The sequence below is a fragment of the Gordionus sp. m RMFG-2023 genome, chromosome 5 (assembly GCF_954871325.1).
Source record: "Gordionus sp. m RMFG-2023 chromosome 5, tfGorSpeb1-WG-v2, whole genome shotgun sequence".
Lineage (NCBI taxonomy): Eukaryota > Metazoa > Nematomorpha > Gordioida > Chordodea > Parachordodidae > Gordionus > Gordionus sp. m RMFG-2023.
In genome coordinates, this window is record NC_088779.1 from 2162487 (window position 1) to 2168486 (window position 6000).

The following is a 6000-nucleotide window of genomic DNA, read 5'->3' on the forward strand; positions in this document are numbered from 1 at the left end:
TTGAAAACTAACTTTCTAAGAAGTCATCCATAGCTAATCTATAAAAACATAAACCTATTACATTTCATAATTTGTCTTAAATAATTATAAATTTTAATATGAAACAAGATTGCTTTGCCTTATTATATAGAAGAATTAATTTGAAAAACTAACTTTCTAAGAATAATTAATATTAATTAAATATTCATATATATACATACAATATATATTTATGGAGAGAGCATCATAATGTATTCGTTTTCATTTGCAAATATAATATATTTTTAATTTTCGATGTAAATATAAATATTATTCCATTATTACAATACTTTTTTTTTATCGGTATATATATTTTATATATATATAAATAAATTTTGTATAATTTTTTTTTATATATATTAATTAATGAGTTATATGACGATGCGCAAAGTGACTTATAATGTAACTAGTTACTTTTGAAATGTAACGAGCAACTGTAACTAGTTAAGCTACAAAAGTTAAATATTTTCCAACACTAGTAATAAGAAGCAAATTTTTTAAGAAATATAATAATTATATAGTATTTTTTTTTATTTAAAAATTAAAAATTATAATTACGACAAAATGTCCAATCTTTTGAAAATTGACCTAAAATTTATTATCTTATAATATTATTTTGAATTTTAATAAAAAAATTGAATTCCCTAAAAAAAAAATTTTATATTATTTATTATACTATTATTTAAATAACGATAAACGCCATCTTGCGTATAAAATATTATCAAATTTATAATATGTTACTCTAATCATTTTTTACAATTTACACTATAAAAAAAAAATCTAATTAAACCAAATGTAAATTGTTAGTTATTTTTTATATATGATTTTTTTTTAGTCGAAATGTCAATCATTTTAACTTTGATTCTTTTTAAAATCATTTTAACTTTGATTTTTTTAATTAAAACAAAAACGATTAAAAAAATGATTTTGGGAAAAAAAATCATTAAAATACATAAGTGAAATACAAACTCAAAAAAAATAAATGATTTTTATCATTAAATTAATTTTTTTATGAAAAATTATTTAAAAATTAATTAATTTTTATATGAAACTTTTATAAAACCATTTTTTTTAGGGGGGGGGGGGGATTAATTTTTTTCTTATATGAAGAAATGTTTTTTTAAGATTATTAATTTTTATATGCAAACCAATAAAAGATATAAAAAAAAATCATGACTTTTGCAATTTTTGACCTTCATTAGCGTCTTTAGTTTCGTGCCAAAGTATTTTTTTTGTCAGTGTTGACCGTGACTACAAGATATTCGATACCTAATTATCAGAGTTGTTAAAGGATCTAGATATAAGTAACTAGATCCTGTATTTAGATATAAAAATGTGATATCTGTATCTAGATCGATTTTTGATTAAAATATCTGTATCTAGATATTATTTTAAACGATGTATCTGTATCTAGATCCATTTAAAAAGTATCTTTTAACAACTCTTCAAATTATTCGTTATTATAAGGTAAAAAAAAACATATTTAATTTAAATTTTTGTATCTCTCCTCAGGACACAAACGCAATCACATTTTTTGTTGTTTAAATTTTTTAATAGTTTTTTAAAAAAAATATTTTTTAGATTAGTTCGTTTAACACCCAATCTTTAAAATATTTTAAAAAACAAAAAAAAAACATATTTAAATATTCTAAAATTACTTATTCACGGCCGATTTAAAGTAATATTAATTTTCCATATCATGAGATGGGCTTTATGTTTAATTTTGATATTGAGCCTAGCTTATTTAATAAAATTTCGGAATATCCGAGTCTTACTTATCAAAATTTGTATCAAATGGTTGATAAATTTGATGTAAACAATGCATTAGTGACAATTTTATTATTGATCACACTATATGGGTTATCTATTATAATAAAATTTTTGTTTCGAAAATGTACTCTGGTTGCGACCAGGGTATGTGGTAATTGGAAAAAGACACTCCAGTGTCGGCTGATTGTTGGTCGGTCTAGGAAAGTAGATTAAAGGTAGTTTTAAATGAAATCAAGAACGGCAGACCAGGAATGGTAGAAACTTTGGAATGTAATAACGATGATCGTTTGGATATTGTGGAGAGATCTGTCGTTATCCTCCGAGAATTAAGAAATAAAAGAAGTAATTAAGATTCTATATCAGGATATAAATAAATTGGTTATTTCGAATAGTAATGGTAATAAAGGACAAATATATGTTTAATTTATAAATTATTGTCTTGCATTAATTTTTTTATAATCTTAATAAGATAAAAAGGCTGAATTTTGTTGGAATGTTTTTTTCAAAAGGCACAAGATTTTATGAAGGGGAGAAATCTGCCTTTTGATTTTTGAAAGTTTCTAGACTTCAATGCTGCACTTGATTTGATCATTATTCAGTCAGTTTAATGAAAGATACAATGACGAATCGATGAAATTTTTTAAACCAAACATCATTTTTTGCACCGATGGGAATGATATTGAGGATATCTGTGAATTTTACCATTTAAATTCAAGTCAAGTCAAGATTTTGAAAAAAATCTCTAAATTTCGAAATATTTATATACGGCTGATAGTAGGGATGTAATTATTTACACGTGACCCGGATGGTTAAAGAATCTAAAGAATTGTCAGATTCTGAGAATCGTAAACTTATTTTTTATTAAAATTAATACATTATTTAGCTTCTTCTTCTGATGTTGATAATGATTCTGAGGCACAGGATTCTGAGGCTTATGATTCAGACTGGACAAATTATTCGTTTATTTTTACCTTATCGTTTACTTTAAAAAATTTCTGCTTTCCTTATTTTATTACCTCGGGGACTGCCAAAAGGGTGTCAAAAAATAATTAACTGTTATTTTAGGGCAAGGGGGGGGGAAGGGGGTTGTATTTTGTTTCCATCTATGAAGAAAGTTTAGGGGGCCATTGTGTCGCTAGTGTATTAGGATCATGGATCATTAAAACTTTCAAAAATATTTATAAGATTATATAGTGTAGAACTCGGAATTAGGAATATCAGAAGTTATCTTTATCAAATCAAACAAATGTAAAAATTTTCTAAATAACAATAATTTTTGATAAGTGATGAAAATAAAAATATGTTTGATTTTGATATAAAATTAATACCATTTTTATATATAACATGTTCAATTCAGGAATCCGAACTGAAACGAATATCGGTTCGGTCTAGGTTCAACTTCGGATAGAAATACTGTTCAAGATTTAGGTTCGGTTCGTAAAAAATAAAAAATATCGATTCGTTCCGAACCTCTAAAAACCGGTTTGACCACTTTTGTATACAAACATCCATTTCAAATTGTGCGTTGTGATAATTTTGATTTTATTGAGTTTCTAGTGACACTCAAGATTTGCGCCGTAGTGCCCATTCACGTCACTATCAGTAATATTGAATTTAGGATGCGCCATTTACAATATTACTATATGCAGCAAATAATGTGTATATTATCGATTCAATTTATCTCTCTAGTCATTATTAGCCTAAATATTTTTTAGTGTTAAAATGGTAATATACAAATGCTTATAAAAATTTTGACCCCACACTGATCAGTCAAAACTGCTTGGTAATAATCTTTGAAACAATTCCAATATAAATCAATTTATACAAAAATTTTAGCGGTTCAGTTCGGTTTCGGCTAGAATTTTTTAGCTGTTTAGATTCAGATATACCGGTTAAAAGCGGTTAAAAGCGGTTTAACGGCTCGGTTCTGATTCGGGATTGGATCCCTGGTTTAATTATTTAACTAGGACCAAAAAAATCAATATGTTAATTTTACCTAATTTACCATATCAACGAGAAAAAATAAATTTACCTTTTACAATTTATCGATAATGTCTGATTTATAGCGGCAAAACTAAATACATACAGACGTTAATAATATCGAATTAAATTTAAAAATATGAGGAAAAATAAAACAGTGAAAGGGATAAAATAACAATGATTAATATTTAATCGTATTATTAAAGTTTATTAAAATGTAAAATATAATTTTTAAATCCCATAGTAGGTTTATTATATGATTAAATTATTAACTATTTATTTAGTTTTAAAAAAGGCCTTGTTTGTAATGTAAATATTTAAAGTTAACGAATTATTGGAATTACAAATTACAACTAATAGGGTCAATTAGCCCATGGAGAGCTGAATTCACCCCCCCCCCCTCACCACAGCCTGCCATTTTTTTTAATGAATTGTTGGCATATTTATAATAAATAAATAACTTTAATTCATTGTCAAATTCGATCTCAAAAGTCCCTACAGTCTGGAGGATAGGGAGATCAGATCAAGCTTGTGGGGAAGAAGCCGTATGTATGTTAGAAAAGACGAAGAGCCGCTTATTAAAAAAAATATTGATGAGATAGATGGTTAGTTCTCAAAAATAAGATGCAACTATCTCAGTATTTAAATTAATTATAAACCATTTACTTATTTATTTTTATCAAGCAGTTAAATTAATAAATTTTATTTATGTTAATAGCATTATATAATATGTATCAGAAACCTGCAGAGGTACAATTTTCAGGACCAAGCCCGGATTTTTTTCAAAATATATTAAATCTATTCTTTGATTTTTTTTGTAGCTAATAATGGCGATTTCAAATATTTGGTTTTAAAATATACGGCCCAACCCCGGTATATTTTAAAAGATTAAAATACGACCTGACCCTAAATCCGGTCCGGGCCTGTAGGTCCCTGGCAGTGGCGTAGCTACGTGGGTGGTTTTCGGGTTTTGACCCCTCCCAGAGCAAAAATCTTTTTTTTTATTATATGTTCAAAAGACTTAAAAAAAATGACTCTATATAAAATAAATACCATTAATCTTTATATTTTTCTGGTTTTGATGTTTGTGGTGGAAGGATATTATAGTACTATCGAAATTATTCTGGATAGTATTATTATAAAGTCACATTGAGAATAATCTACTAAATTATAATAACATATTATTGATGCCTTTAAAAAATATATTTATTATATATTATCGAAGCTATGATTTTAGATAGGCCCATTAAAGGGGATCTGTGGGCTTCGCCCCCCCAGGCTTTTATATGTATGGACCCCCTCTAAGGAAAATTCCTAGCTACGCCACTGGTCCCTGGTATGTATATATTTGAGGGCTAAAAATATTTTACACTTCTCTGATATTAAAAAAAAAAAATTTATGATAAAAAAATGTTGTTTTTTAATATAAAAATTCGAAATGTTTTTACACCACTTATATTAGGTGTGCCATTAAAATAAGAAAGAGTTTTTAAAAAATAATAGAATTATAACATTGTATGAAATTTTAAAAACTCTTTTTCCACATTTCAGATGGTTTCATAATCATATATCATGTTTGAATATATATTTTTTAGGAAGGCATTAATTATATCAGTAACTATAGGGGGCCAGTAGAAACAAGGTTAGTCGGATCAATCAAATTGTGCTTACAAATATGATATAATATAAAATTTAATTTAATTTAAAATTAAATAAAATTAAAAATAAAATAAGTATAGCTATCATTTACATATTTAAATTAATTATATATGATAATGCAATGGTAATTAAGAAAAAATCGAAATCGAAATTATTAAAAATGTTACACAATTTTTTTATAATTTAAAATAATGTCATATTTTGTCAATTTTATATGTTAATAAAATATTGTCCATCATGTAAATAATGGAATAATAATATAATTTTCCTGTGGAAGACTTTAATAGAAAATAAATGAATCTACAAGCCTCGGGGTTTGGAGTTTGTTGGCGCAAAAATTTACTTTTACTAAAATCAATCTTGAGAATAAAGTATAAAATATTTTTAAAAAATTTATCAATGTATAAGGTTAGGTAGTTGCATGGGCTTATCTCATAGTTTTTTTTTTTGTAAATTCAAATGCAACAATTATTTTTCGGACCTAGGATGATTTTGACAAAAATTGCACCGACTATCCCTGGTCTCCCGAACCTGTTTTGACCCTGTCCCAAGAATTTAATTTCGAAATATTTG